Genomic DNA, 16,109 nt, shown 5'->3' with positions numbered 1-16,109 from the left:
AGCTGACTTAGGAACGGCACGTTGCACTTTGCCTCTAGTAACCTCCCCGAGTCTTCCCTTCTAGGTCAGATGTTTAGGGTTGAGGGCTGTCCAGGTTCTTGAAGGTAGATTGTATTCCAAGCAAACGTAATATACTTACATAATAAAAACTATGTGCTACACCTGAAACAAAAATTATCCTGCAGATTATCTCTGTCAGTTTCCTACCCCTCCCGTGGGTATTGCTATATCAAAGGAAAGAGAGGCTCTGAAAGGTGCGAGGACATCCGGGTCATCTACTGAATACAAAAGTGCCCTTTGTCAGTGGGATGACTAGGTAACATATAACCTTGCCCCACTTAGGTTTAACACACAAAGTGACTTATGTAGGATACTTTGAATATGTAGGTCAAAACCTTAACTTGACCTGAGATGAGTAGATAGTCTTTGGGATGAAGGACAGAATCTTTGAGAGGCAAAGAAATTCCTTCTGGAGTATGCTACACCAAAATAACGAAATCCAGGTGCCAAGGAAATTCTGGTGTCTTGAAAGTGAGGATGGCATCCTACACATCCTGGCTTCACAGAGTCTCTGATGGAGCAAGACAGGTGTTCTTCTAAAGCATTTTGCTTCCTGAGAAGCTGGCTGTTTTCCCCAGGGCTGGAGTGAACAATGTCCTGGTTTGCACAGGATCAAGGGGGTTGTTGAGTCATAGGACCTTCAGTATTAAAACTAGGAAAGTCCTGGGCACCTTGGGATGAGCTGTTCACCCTACAAGGCCATGATAGCCTGATCTGATTAAAGTGAGCACCAGGAGGAATTCAGCAAAAAAGTTGCTCTAATCGATTGGTGCCACCCTCCCATCATCTTCCGCAGTTAACCATACTGCTCCAGTCCTTCCAATACTGGGTTTCTAGTCCAGCAAATATGTTATTTCACCTCCCAAGGTCCTTATACTTTTCATTGTCACCTGGAAATCCACATCCTAAATATTACTTAAATCCCAAAGCAAAATGTGTGTTGAACTGGCTGACTTTCATTTTCCCAATGTATTTAATTTTCATCGAGTACACACGTTTTGAGTTAAAGTGCCCATTGCCAGGGGAAAAAAGTGCAGATGTCTAATTCTTTGCAGGATTTATAATATTATATAGGGGCTATTTTACATCCCATTCCAATTCCAAAGTTGGGTTTATTACATGCTAAACAACAACAAAAATCATGAGTTGGACAGTAATTAGCTTAAACAGACATTTATTTTCTCCTTTTGCTAGCAAAACAAGTGTAATTTTATGGTCCAGGAAAATTTATTCTTAAATACTATGTCTGAGGTTGCATTACCAAACTGAAGCTAATATTGTTCCCAAGTAGATGGTAAAATGTGGTCTTGTGGATTCTTTGTTATAAAGGACTTGGAAAATATAGCTACTACGAATTTAGTGCTCACGTTTGTGCTTGTGTATGTTTGTAAGCTACCAAACAAGCTGGGCTGGCCATGTCTTTTATGTATGAGCCTATCACTGCTTCCAACCTACCTGTCCATTCTTTCTCAAAATTCTCCTCTCATTCTACGGTAGGTAACAAATAACTTGCTGTGCTTTTATAGCCAGTATTTGAAAGGGGAGTATAGAAAGTCAAACTTCCAGATCATATCCAGGTTCCCACCAGGAGGCAGACAATTTCCTGAGGCCTGATCACTCTTCTGAAAGGCCTATGACACCATCTTCTCCCAATAAAGAGCAGCTGGCCCATTCTTTCGTCTCTTCCCACTACTCAGTGATACTATTAGAATGGCAGGTTTCCCTTTATAAATTATGTCTCCCAACAACACTAAATGGTTCATCAGTTACTTTTTCCATAGACAACAAAATGCCTCCTTGAAGGTCCTATCCACAGTTACAATAACACCTCCATAAACTCTATCCCTATTGAAAGACTCTGGATCTAATTCAGTAACACTTGGTACATTTCATTAAATATCCCTTATCTTCATGATTCAGTGTGTCTTTCCTTGAACAATAGTAAGAAGAAGAAAAATATGCTACGGCTCCACTAAATTATGTGGTTAAATTGAAGATACACATGTCTTAGAAGGATGTGTTAAAAGCACCCCTAAAGATACACACACACACACACATACACACGCGTGCGCACACACACACACACACACACACACACATGCGTACACACACAAACAGGGATATGGGGTGAATTTTCTCTGGTATTTTCCTTTTCATCACACCTACCGAGTTTTCCTTACCAGGAGTGGTAAATTTTCATGAAAATCTAAAATCACTGTTTTAGCACTCCACTGTAAATTTTCAATTTTTTGTTTACAAATATTTTAACTTTGTCCAATTCATTTGTCCAATTAATTGTCTGCAAGTGTTGGTCAGCAGCCTTGGTATATCAGAGTAATTATCTTGTCCCTGAATAAGTCTAGCCAACAGCATTGAGAAATGGGAGAAAGACCTGTTTTCTGGGCTCATGGCATCACAGCAGATATTTTGTTTATGTTTTTTATGGTCTGAAGTAGATTACAATTTTTCCAGAGTTTATCCTTATCTATACATTTTCAATGGTTTCTTTAGTAATAAAATTCCATTTTTCTAAAGTAAAGCATCTAATAATTCTAGCAATTTAGCCAAGAAGCTGCCATTTATTAGTAAGCAAGCTCTCCCATTCACCCATTCATTTAGTTGTTGTCTAATCTCCCCTTGGACTGGGATATAAATATTCAGTGTTAATTTTTTCCTAGTGGAGGCTTGATGGTGTATGAAGTTTAAGGAAGCAGTATTCAGTACTGAATGGGATCAGAGAAAACAGTAGTTAACATATTTGGACCTAAGAGATAAGAAGGCATCTCTTCTCCCAGAAACAGACTGAAAATAAATAAAAGTAGATTCATTCTGAAAAGAACATGCACATATCATATGTACAAAGCATATGTGACCAAGCTCTGAGAGTTGGCAACCGGGTCCAGCCCTCCACCTCATGGGGAGTCAGAAAAACAGGCACATAACTTATCTGGTTTACATTGAAATAACTTTTCGTATCAAAGGACCTACTTCAGAGACTTCACCAAAAATACACATACACCTCTTTGGATGAAAGATAAGGAAATAAAAAGAAAAAACCTAACAACATTAAAGTCACGACTGTTTGCTATTCCCTTCAGCATTACTGAGGTCAAAAGATTAAGCCAGTTTTCTGCTGGCAGTAAATGTGCATCTTATAACAAGGGGTGAATTTAATCAATTCAGGTAACCGATTTGTGAAAGACTTGTACAAATCCATGTTCTGTAGAGAAATTGCAGAGAATTCAAAAAGCTGATGGTATAGCCTAAGACATGAAAAAGGCTAACTGATTACATAAAATATAACGCTGTGTAGCCCAATGTCGAAACGGTGGTTACCTGGTTCCTGTGTGCAGGTTCTGGTCCCAGAGATAAAGTATATTCTCAATGTTAAAATAACAATGGGAATGATTAACTGCCTCTAGGTAGTGGTGTGGACTTCTTCCCACATACACACCCAGTGCATTAACCTTCACACTTCAAACCAGTCCAGCAAGCACAAAGAATACATTGAGGGAAGGAAAGATAATCACTGGGAAAGTAAATCCACATAGGGGGTTGGAAGCTGCCTCAGGGAAAATGGCTTATTATGAATACCAAGTCTGAATGCCACCGTATTAGTACCATTATGCTCTATTTCTGGTGGCCTAACCATAGTCTTGAAACAAGACCGGCTACAGAGTTTGTTCATAGGATGTAAGTAGTGCTGTGCTAAGGTAGAAATCATCAACATCTGTGGAATTCTGGTAATTTCTCAAGAAGTTTGCACCCTGTCAGAGTTCTTTCGGTCTCTTTGGTTATTGTAGGGCCACATGGAAAATGAAACTATAAAGCCAACCCCCCAAACTCATTCATATAACAAACATTCTGATATTTAAATCATTCTTGATAGTGTATGTTCAAAATTGATTTATTTACTGAAAACGAGCAATGGAAGAGAATGAAATTAGCAAAGCCTGGGAAATATGTTTCAAGTTGATGACTCTTCCTCTTTCTCTCATGATGACAATTACAAATAAGCTTGGGAAAAAGTTATAAGTTATAAGCACTTTTTTATTAATTTATTTGCTTTCAAATGGAAACTAAAACTAGGACAATGTTTGAACTTAAGTATTATATAGTTTTGTGATTCATCCTGCAGATCTCAATAACTGATCTGGTTCCTCTGCGATCAAACATACAGGTTGTAAAAACCTTTTAATGCAAGATTATTGATGGACACATGGCCATTGCATATATATATGAGTATGAGGTATGTTTACATACAACTTAGTTCTAATTAGAACACATCTTTAAACCTTCCAAACATATTCAGACTAGCATTCTTCATTAACCTGGCAAAGGATTGTTAGCAGTCTTGGAATAAACACCACAATTTTTATTGCAAAACAAAATTATATCACTGGAAATGCAACCAGCAATATTATGTAATATGAAATTTAGTATGTAAAAATATATTTAAAATCTTAACAAATACTTGACAAATCCATTAGCAAAATTTCAGTATTTCAGCAAATGACAAATACATATTCTCCATTAAAGCCTTGCGACCATTGAAAAGTAAAAGGCAAATTGGTTGTGAGATTCCTAAGAATGAGTCTCATTTAAGGTTTCTCTACCTGAGCAGTAATAACATTCTGAGCTGGATAATTCTTTATGGTAGAGGATTGTCATGCACGTTGTAAACCATCAGCAGCCACTCTAGTCTCTACCCACTAGTTGAGAGTAGTCCCTCCCCTTTCTCCACCCCAAGCTGTGACAACCAAAAATGACTCTAGTTGTAAAATATCCTCTAGGGAGGAAAGGCACTTTGCAGTTGGGAACCAATGATTTAACGTAATACAAAATAGAAGTGATTTTGCGGCTTTTTTTCCTCAAAGTCTTTAAATTTTGACATTACAATCACATCTAAGAAAGTTTATGAGAACTGTCTTTCCAAGATTATAGAGGTAAGCATAAATGGCATTGGGTATTTCGTTTTTCACTTGGGGATATTAGTACCAAGTGGAGGGAGAAAACACTGGATGAGGACAGATACATGGTAGGACAACCTCCTTAAAGGTCTCTTCATATTTAGCAAGAAATGTGAACTGCAAAAATCAAAATCAAAATGCCGGTTTTCACAGTAGACCTCATGGTCCCCAAGGGCTGCTCCCTTTTTATCCAAACAAGTTTTTTTTTTTTTTAAATGTTTTTATTTATTTTTGAGACAGAGAGAGAGCATGAGCGGGGAAGAGGCAGAGAGAGAGGGAGACAAAGAATCTGAAGCAAGCTCCAGGCTCTGAGCTGTCAGCACAGAGCCTGACGCGGGGCTCGAACTCACAGAGTGTGAGATCATGACCTGAGCCGAGGTCAGACACCCAACCAACTGAGCCACCCAGGCGCCCCTATCCAAACAAGTTTTAAGAGTAAAGAGTTTTAAGAATAAGAGTCTCAGATGAGACCAAAACAAAACAGATAAACAAATATCTATCTTGGCTATTCACAGATTCTGAGAGATGGCTTACAGGGTCATGCAACTTAGCCAAGGATTGTAGAAGAGAGTGAAGATGCTTTGCTATTTTGTACCTGCTTATCAAGAAGTAAGTAAATCAAAGGCTGGAGGAAAGTAACTCATTCTCTCCTTGTGTTCTTTTTTTTTTTTTTTTTTTTTTTTTTGATTTTTAAATTTTTTTTAAATTTATTTTTGAGAGAGAGAGAAAAAAAAAGTACAAGCGGGGGAGGGGCAGAGAGAGAGGGAGACACAGAATCTGAAGCAGGTTCCAGTCTCTGAGCTGTCTGTACAGAGCCTGATGCAGGGCTCGAACTGAGGAACTGTAAGATCGTGACCTTAGCTAAAGTCAGATGCCTAACCAACTGAGTCACCCAGGCATCTTTCCTTGTGTTCTTGATATCTCAATTAACTTTTTGGAATTAAATGCTATTGTAGATTAATGTGATCATCTTTCTGGTCCAAAAATGCCCAGCAGTGTTCTACATAGAACCCGGTGCTCAATGCATGTTTGATGATTATGGTAAACAGGAGAGCCTAGCTAGGAATCTCATGATTTCCCATCTCAAGAGTCCTAGGCAGCAAGTATAATATCCATTACAGTCAAGAAAGTAGCTGTTCGCTAAAGCTATGTACCACTGATATTCAGAGACAGAATACAATCTCTTCATTACCAAAAGATATAAGGGACTCTCCTTCTCACACTTTTCTTCAGGGAGAACATATCCCCAACTCTGCAGCAACTGGATATCATGAAAGTTTATCCTCAAATTTCTTAAATGAGAAATCTTCACTGAACATTTTCGTGTGCTATGAAAATGAGAAAACAAAAAGGCAAATGCATAAGACCTGTTATGTTGTAAGCTAGCCTCTAAGGTTGCTAAAAGTTTCGGTCATTTGGTGTTGGTTTGTGTAATATTAAAAATGGAACATATGGGTTGTAGGCTGGCATTACTAGACTTGCCCAGTAGCTGCCAGGAACCCAAGCTAGACACTGAGAACTAAGGAGAAACAGCATGACTCATAACCAGCAGATACATTGTGGGACCGGAGCTACTTCTGATATTCAGTTACCAAGAGAAGGTAGTTTACAAGCCACACATTGAGACTGCATACAGAGAAATTTTATGGGATTTCATGTGTGCTTCAAAGATCAATGGTTGCCCACTGCGATTCCTAAAACATCCCACATCTTTACCACCATCTAGAAAACTTACATGCCCTCTCCCACCTCCTCCCCTAAAAGTTTCCCACTTCTTTCACGGCTGTTCAGCCACTTTGTTTTTCTTGCCATTTCTCTTCTAGCTTCAACACTTTGCATTTGCCATCTTTCTCCCTAGAATGTTCCTCCCTCCAATTTTTCACATCTGGCACCCACTTACCATCTGTTGCCCTTTCAGCTCAAATGTCAGGCCCTCAGAGAAGCTTTCTCATCTTGTCCTTCTAGCTGAAGTTTTCACCTACCCATACCCATATTCTCTATTGTTCACTCTCAACTCTATTACCTGTTTTTTGTTTATTTTTCTCCTAAAAATGATCAGCATCTGAAATTATCTTAATAACTATTTGATTACATGTTTATTGCTGACCTCTACTAGAGTGTGTTCTCTAGGGAGTCAGCATTCAATATCGTTGGTCATTCAGAATTATACTTGGTGCATCTGTTTTGACCCTTAAAAGGAATTAAAAATCATATTTTTCAGAGAATTAAGGCTAAAATCTAGTGATATCTAGCATGGAGAGGGGTAAAGATCTTTTATCTTTATTATTGTATTAAACTCTTATCTGGAGTAAGAAGGAACAAATATTATATGAGGAGGAAAGTGTTTCAAACAAACAATTCCAGTCTTGACTAATATAGAGATGGCTTCAGGATTTTCTCAGTCCCTGGTGAGCCTCACCCAAAGACAGCATTAACATTACCCATAGCGTTGGTAAACAATGGAAAGTTTTCAATTTTCTATAAACAAAGTAGGCAGTTGGGGCCCAACCTCCAATAAACTCTGATCCCCCATCATAAAGATTTGTGTAACCTATATCAGGAGGGAAAAATAGGATTTAACAAGTGATTCCTCCTCATTTTCATCACAAAGGGTAGCTAGGCAAAACCTGCTGAGTGTGACCTATTTATGAGATGAAAGGGAATAAAACAGCTGTAGTAAAATTATAACAGTTTTGAAGTTCAGATATTAAATATGAAAAGGCTGGATGTAGAGGTACTTAATTCATAGAAATTATCTGCCTTATTGCTAACTTTCTAGAAGAGCTGCTAATACAAAGATACGACTATAAACAGAACCTTTAGCTGGGCCTCTACGATTCAAAAAGGCCCACAGACAAGTTTGTTGCAATTGCAGGCAGATAGCTGAGGAATTAGAAGGCCATGATGGCTTGTGCAAACAGACCACAACAATAAGGACTTTGATAAAAACTCAAAGAATCGTTATACTTCAAACTATATGCTCTGAAATCGTGCACATGGCCTTTATGCCCAGACAAATGTATCTTCGAACAAAAGGGATTCTGGGCTTGTGGGAGAGTAAGATAGTTGGTGAAAAGAGAAGTATATCAGAATGATGGTGTAGAATTGAAATGGACCCCATTTAAAACAAACAGCTGGTAGGGAGTGTAGGGGGTGGGGGGGGGGGGTCTGAGAAACTCCTATGTTTTCTAATCAGGGAGAGAGGGAGGCAAAAACATTATACTTTCTCAATGTGAATAAAGGTTCAGGTCTTGATGAAAGCTGTGCCTCAGTGAGGGGCTTTGGACATAAGATGAAGAGAAGCCAGAAAAACTTGTCTGAAGATTCAAAGTTCAAATTTCAGTTGAATGATTTATTTACCACCACCATTTCATATCCAACAACACAGCTGTTGGCTGTGGTTGTTGACTAAAGGATTGAATTTCGACTACTATTCTTGTAATTAAAATTTTCTTAAAACATGTGCTCAGTTACCTGTATTTTTCAACCAAATACATCATACCTGGGATATACTGAATTAGTCAAATCAAATTAACAAGAATTTATTGAATGACTCTAGTCCCTGAACTCTTGGAGAGCTGAAGCCTACTCTGGCTTCATGCATCGCATACCCTTACAATATTTACAATGCAGTAGGCATTTACTATAGAACTGTTGATTGAATGAATAAATGGATTAATTAGTTTTCATTGCCAATTCCAGATTTACATCTCCTTTAATTAGATTACTTTTGCTTTGAGACTCTGGAACTATGGCCACAGATGCACACTAACATTGAGGCAAGTCCATTTGGTAATTTCTCACTCTTTTTCAGTAGCTTGTTTATTGCAGCAAAAAAGAGAAAGAAAGAAAGAGAGAAGGAAGGAAGGAAGGAAGGAAGGAAGGAAGGAAGGAAGGAAGGAAGGGAGGGAGGGAACAAAAGGAAAGGAAAAGGAAAAGAAAAGAAAAAAATTTAAAGGCATCTATCAAGAGCAGAGGCAATTACTGGTGCATTTAGATGCAGCTGTGTACAAAAATACATTTCTAAGAAAGCTCTGATGTTAAAATATGAAGGTACTCACCTATTTGGCATTACATTAATTAATGGGATGTTCATAGGCATCTAGGCCCAAGTGATGTGTCAGAAAGAGGAGTACAGTTGCTCATTTGATTAATTACCTAATTAACCTTTTAGGACCAGAGCTTTTGGTGGGATTGTCATGAAATTTGAAGAGCTTCATTATTTAATTTTTTTTTTTTTTTTTTTTTTTTCAAAATAAAACTGGCTCTCAGTATGTGGTTACTCATAAAGAAAGGGAAAATTTTTAGGATAGCCATGGGTATTTTTAAAAATGGTGCCCATTAAAGGCCATAATATTGACGCAATTTTCCAGGGCTGGTTTTAGTTTTCCCACTAAGTGGTAATTAGGTCATTGGGCCAGTCCTTCTCTTGACTGACCATTATGATTTCACCAGGTTTGCTTCTAAAAATAGTCTTTTGTAGGAATTGTTAGTCACTATCAGCTTTTCCCTGAGTTAATGTGGCTTTCATTTAAGGTGCCAAAAGCACCTCCCTGGAAACTTCAGTTTTCCATGTGTTCATAGAACAAGTATATGCTAATTCACCCTAGCAGTCTGAATTTTCTACAGTTCTGATTTGGCCGAACTAGCCGTGGAAGTTAATTTATTTTGTAGTCCTTGGACTTCCCTCTGAAGGCAACCATTGGCAAGCATTGTTTTGTGTTCATGGGAACAGCTACCTCCTGAGAATACGGAAAACATCTCTGTGGTGATACTTAGAGTATTTCTCCTAAGCCAGTCTGACTTGAGTCTGCCCCGTGGTCTGCTATCTCATGCTCGTCCTCTGCTTTTCTTTGAGGAGTTGCACTTGTTCTCTCTTAGAGTTAAAGAGCTCTTCTCCTGGGAGAGTTGCCTATGTTCACATAGGGAGTTAAGTGGAAGGCCAGCCTGGAGCACCCCTCCAGATCTTGTTTTAATTGATTTCCCCAGTTCCCTATGGTACATAATCCCTTTTTCTTTACCCATTTGGCTTCTTAATAACAATTGCATATTGTTTTGTAAAAGGCAGATATTCATTGCAATCCATCAAAAACAAGGCCAGGTTACCTCGACAGTTACTGAGGTGATCATTTGTTTGGAGTGCTTTCTTCTGCTTCTGAATAGGTCTTGGCTTTCCTCTTTGGAAGCAAATTGTCCACAAGCAATCATGTGTAAATATTAAGCATTAAGAGCTTCAGGATGTCCTGAAAATATTTCCATTCATAGTGTTCCATACACAACAATTTGAGGATTTTCACAATCCAGCTATTAGAAATGAAATCATTTTTATACCTGGATCTACCTTATTGTGTACAATTAGCTTAGAACTACAAATAATAAACTTAGTTGAAAAGTTAAACATTACCCAAAGTGTGCCATTGTTTTACTCAATAAATATGTGTTCCAGACCTACAGAGCACAAGACCCTATACCTAAGAGTTTCCATTTAATCCTTACAATGCTTCCCATTCTTTTCAAATAGGTATTGTTATTTCAATCATACAGATAGTGAAACAGAGACTCATATAGTGAAAAACTTGCAGAACCAAGATTAAAAATGAGGTTTGTGTGATTTCATATTGATGAGCTCTATAGCTAACACAGCACAGATAGATTAGACGAGGGAAAGATTTGAGGTCACAAACCACTTAGGAAGTCACTGCATTATTCCAATGAAAAGCAATATGATGAAATTTTACTTTTTTCTCTTGAAAGATTAAAAATTTTTCAAAGCATTTGTATGGTAAAATCTCTCAACAAATGGTTAATGGAGTTGACATTATTAGTTCAGAAAGCCTCAATTTTGGTGTTTCCTATTTACTACTGATTTATCAATAACCCTTAAATAACTGTTAGGGAAAAACTAATTTGCACTAGATCAATTGCTGTGATTTGGCATTTAAAAAATCTGCAATTGATATGTTTTCACTTGAAGCTAATATAGCCAGTCAATATTTATTTTCCTCACTAAAAATGTCTAAATCTATGTGGTTCATTTTTCTGCCTTCTTTTTCCATAAACTGAAGTTTGAGGCCCAAAATCCAAGCCTTTATTTTAACCTCCACTAAGAGGTGATCTTAAATACTGGACTGCTATTTCTCCAGAGGTAAAAAAACAAAACAAAACAAAACAGAATTTAGTAACTTAATAAAGGCCTAATGCTAGGTATGGAAGGAAGATTTTGATAGAATGGAAGACCCCATTCCCAATTTCATCTCCATAATGTGATCTCATTTGAGTATTATAATTCCCATTGATTGAAAAAAATAACTTAGCACAAACGCTTATAGAAGAAAACACAAGTATAAGTTTCCAAATTCAGATTTTAAGATTTAGCAAGTATTTTTCGATCGCATTTATGTTTCTAGTAGTTTTTGAAAAATGATCACCTTGCTCTACTGTGTAAGACTGTCCTGGATGTCCCTCTATGTACAGGATATAGTTGGTATTCTTTCATCGTAGCCAAGAGACTACAAAGTCCCGCCAATGTTTACTCTATAGCCTTAGATATCCCTGAAACCAAGCTTGTCCCTTTCTCTCTAACCATGATGACATATTATCTAGTTGCCTAAATATGATGTATTATTTCACATTCATCTGCTACCGCTCATCCTTCTCCCTTCTCTTGGAATGTTCTCCTTCCTCCCAGCATTGGCAGCGTGGGGGCATACACATTTCTTGACATTCACCCCAAGTACCATCTACTGATATGAAGAACCAAGACTAGAACCCAGGAAAGTTTATGAAGACTTTTTTCTGACAAGTCTGTTGGCCCCACCCTACCCTCGGCCAAACCTGAGCGCATTTCTTCCTCTCTGCTAAAATCTGCATATTCTTCCATCATGATATGTTTACATCCATGTTTCTCCCCATAAATGTGTAAACTTCACAAAGATAGAGACCCATTTTGTTGACCTTCTAATCCTGGGCATATATTTTAACACTAGGCACATAGTAGGCACTCAGTAAATAACACTGGGCACATATTTAGCACTCGGTAAATAGCTGTTGAACAAATGTACAGATTTTCTTAAGTCTGAAGACTTTCCACATCTGCTTAGATTTATAAAATACACATTGAGTCAATATTCTGGCTTATTTAAGAAGGTAAACCAAACACTACAATGGAACTTAGAAATCCTACTCTGTGATCACTGGGAGAACTGATATTTTAAGATTAGTTGATACAAATAATATGGTTTGAAGCATTAATGAGATTCACAAACTAAAGGCTGTTATCTTGGTTTGAATTATATTCAAAACTGTGTCTATGGGTGCTCTTAGTAGCACAGCTTATAATAGCAGCGTTGTTAAATTAACTCTATTGTCTACACAGATCCAAACCTTTTTGTGTTCTAAGTAAAATACGTAGTATTTCAAACTAAAAATGTGACATTTTATGTTGAAGAAGTTACCTAGTCCAATATCGGGGGCAAAGCAGGTACGTAATCAATTTATCTTGAATGAATTAATGAATCAACTGATGAATGAATGAAAAGCAAATGAATTTGATCAATTCCTCAAAGTTTACAGATGATAAAACTGATACACAAGCAGTTACAAAACAATGACAGATAATCCAACATTATGGCTCCTGGATTAGTATCTGCTGTATTGTATGTGGATTATAAATATTATAATATATAATAACTTTGGATGGTGGAGCATACAATCAGAGGCACAGAACTTCAGCGCAGGACAAGAAACATTTATCACAAACCTAACATGGACCTTACATTTTGCTATGTGCTGCAGATACAAAAAAGGAGTGAATAAGCCAGAGTCCCCCATAAGAGGCCCTACAGTCTCATAGTAGAGAAAGACAAAACAAATATTTATAGTGTAATGTGATACGTACAGTGTTAGGGAAACACAAGCGAGAAAGCAATTCTACCTGGGGAAAGGAAAAGAGAGGAGAGGAGGGGAAGCTACAAGCAGCAGTTTTGAAGTTGAAGCAGCCTCTCAAAGAATAAATAGGCATTTTCCAAACAGACGAAATGGGGAATGGCATTCTAGGCAGAAGACACAAAGGCCCGATCATCTGACATCATGGAGACTGGACCCACATGAAAAAAGACTCCAAGCACAGAACCAAAGCTGACCTCGACAGAGGGCAATAGTACTGCCTAAATGGAGAAAAACACTTGGTTCCTTCTCCAGCCATTCTAGAGTGGGAAACCAACATGCCAGGCACTATGAAGAGCCTGAGGAGAATAAGAACAAAGAAAAGCCATCTGTTTTAAGGAGATGCACCCTTCCTGTGCCTAAAGCATCACATACCAACACACCTTGGTGGGAAACATCCTGACCTGAGCTGATATCAGGAGAAAGTCAGTAATGCACTATATGCTCTAGGTCAACACAATATTATTGCTTACTTGCTAATTCACTTATTTTATTTACTGCACTTGACTCATTTTTGCATAAGTTCTCTTCATAATTTTCTACATGTTAATATTTTAATTCACAGAAAGCATTCTTTTTTCCAAGGGATAAAAAAGGTTTGATTTTAATGATACAAGTACGTACGTCATATCAAAATTCAGATTTTACCACACAGCCTTAGATGGAGAAACATCACACTCATGTGGGTTACGCTCTAGACTTGATTACATCCAAAGTTAGAAGTTTAAAAATCTGAGGTGAGAAAGGTATCAAAGAACGAATACTGTAGATTGACTACATAGGTAAGTGAGCTCTTGGAATCCCATTTCCATGACACTCTCACTCTTCACTGAAAGTGGGGGCCTGTAAATAAGCTGTCTTAATGAGCAATTACTGAGATAGGGTTCACCTTCCCATGTCACCCACTCAACTCAGCTCCTTAATAGCCACAAGAAGTACCAGATCACACAGTGTGAAAGACAGGAGGCAAAAAACAGGATTAATATAAAATAATTCAAAACAGACATTGGCAGAAAGGAAACAGGAGAGAAAATGGCTCAGATTCCTGGAGGAAAGAAAGTTATCGAATATATAAGAGATTGACAAGAAGGCTCCCCAGGTCTCCTACCATTGCCTTCATCATCTTCATCACAAACATCTCCACCACCACCATGACCGGGCAGTACTGCATACTGTTTCGAGCCTCTAGACTCATTTTCAAAAGCACCAGTCTACAGACCTACTGCTAGCCCTCAAACCCTCCAATTCTTAGACTCTGGAAGACTCAACTTCCTCATCTGTAAAATGGGGGAAACAATAGTACCTAACTCAAGAGATATTTAGGATGATTAAATGAGACCATTAACCAGGAAAGTGTTAAGCACGGTACCTGGCCACAGAATAGACGCTCAATAAAGTCCACTGTTGTCATCATCATCATTCTTCATCATCATCATCATCACCACCACCACCACCACCACCACCACCACCATCATCATCATCTGAAAAATTCCTGATGGCCGGTTTTTTGTTGTACCAGCCAATTAAAAGAGATTCATATATCTTAGGGCAGAAATCTGGTGATGATCACCAAACATATAGATGGATATGAGAATTATCAAAGGACTGCTTTTTTATTATGTGGAAATTGCCTTTAAGTAAACAGGAATGATCCTTTTCTCCAAAATATTTCTTGAATTTTCTACAAAATGCCAATGAAAGGCATTTTTTTTTCTTGGTAAACATTACAACCCTGGTCATTTTGAGAAATTAAGTAAGTTGCTTTTGTTTTGTCCACTCTGCCTTGCTTGATTTTTTAATGCTAATACACCCCTCTTCTTGAACAAACTCCAGCCAGACAGATATTTGCCATTCCATTATTGTTTTAAAGTGTTAGCCCCAGACACATAAGCATTGTTGGAATGCAATGGAAAAAAAATGTTTTAAATCTCAAATGGGGTAATAAACTGCAGCCAGAAGCTAATTGTCCTGAAACCCGAGCTTTTATAACATGTTACTACTGTAGTGGGACCACTCAGCACTCCTTCGGTGGGGTTGTTGTGTAATTGGTAGTAGATTACGTTGCAGACATATTAAAAAAAAAAAAAAGATGTCAAATCAGACATTTCTGCTTATTACTGTAGACCTCAGCATAATTCTCAAAGCAATCAATGCATTTCATCCATTAAACTATTGATGGGGGTTATTAATTCATATAATGTTTAACTACTCACCGTGGACTTTCTCTCTGCCAACTTTCTTCCACCCAAGAAGTCCTGAAATGTTGCCGCTCCTGTCAAAAGAAATGAATCATTAATAAGAACCAGCAAGGCCAGAGGCGAGCTAGAAGCTGGGCCATGATATATATAGGCTTCACCTTCTTTTAATTCCGTGCTGAACTATATGTGTAAAAGAAGCAAATAGCCCAGTAGGGTTTTACCAAGGGTCTGAAAGAAACACAAAGAAGGATATATCCATCAACTCTATTTGTAGAGTATACAGGGATCTAAGAATACTTTTATTTTTAGATAATACATTTGTTAGACACTTTAAGAGTAAATAGTAACAAGAACTTTTAGTAATATTCCAACTAAACTCTAACCCACAGGAGGCCAGGGCAATGATCACACTCATCTGCCAAAGTCTTCACAAAATTAGGCAACACCAGGTTAGAGTAGCCTATGTCCAAATAAAATTTTGTGATAAGAATATAAGAAATACCTCTTCTTCCAGCTCTTAACCTTTGTATTAAGATATACAATATATTGTATAATATATACAATAGAAACAGAAATCTATAATTTCTATTGCCTTTTTTTTTTCTTTGCCCACCCCCCATCCTATTTTGAGACTCTCCACCTTCAGGGGAACTCTATTACCAAAGTGGACTTACAAAATGAAAACGGAGCTTGGCTGTCAGAAAAGAGACTTGTGTGATAACAGAACCATGAGCTTTGAAATTAGATTTGAATCTACAGTCTGATTCTGTCATCTCCCTGTTTAGAAAAATAATGCTCCCCCCCGCCCCGAGTTCAAATCTCTTCCAATATAAAATGAGGATAATAATACTTACCACACACAGATTTGATAAAGTATAAAAAGAATAACATACATCAATTGCTGAGTAGAATCCTTAGCACTAAGATGATAATCAAT

At 37.7% G+C, this 16,109-nt stretch overlaps 1 long non-coding RNA gene across 1 annotated transcript in view; it reads right to left on the bottom strand.

Moving 5' to 3' along the window:
• Positions 1-15,429, bottom strand: part of LOC109277019 (uncharacterized) — a 267,671-nt gene extending 252,242 nt beyond the window's left edge. The window contains exon 1 of the long non-coding RNA XR_002084948.2: positions 15,188-15,429. This is a non-coding gene — a long non-coding RNA (uncharacterized LOC109277019). The remainder of the gene's footprint in view (positions 1-15,187) is intronic.
• Positions 15,430-16,109: the final 680 nt, after the last annotated feature.

Source organism: Panthera pardus, unplaced genomic scaffold (assembly GCF_024362965.1).
Source record: "Panthera pardus isolate Hobbes unplaced genomic scaffold, ASM2436296v1 HiC_scaffold_3, whole genome shotgun sequence".
Lineage (NCBI taxonomy): Eukaryota > Metazoa > Chordata > Mammalia > Carnivora > Felidae > Panthera > Panthera pardus.
This window is presented reverse-complemented; position numbering and strand designations above follow the sequence as displayed.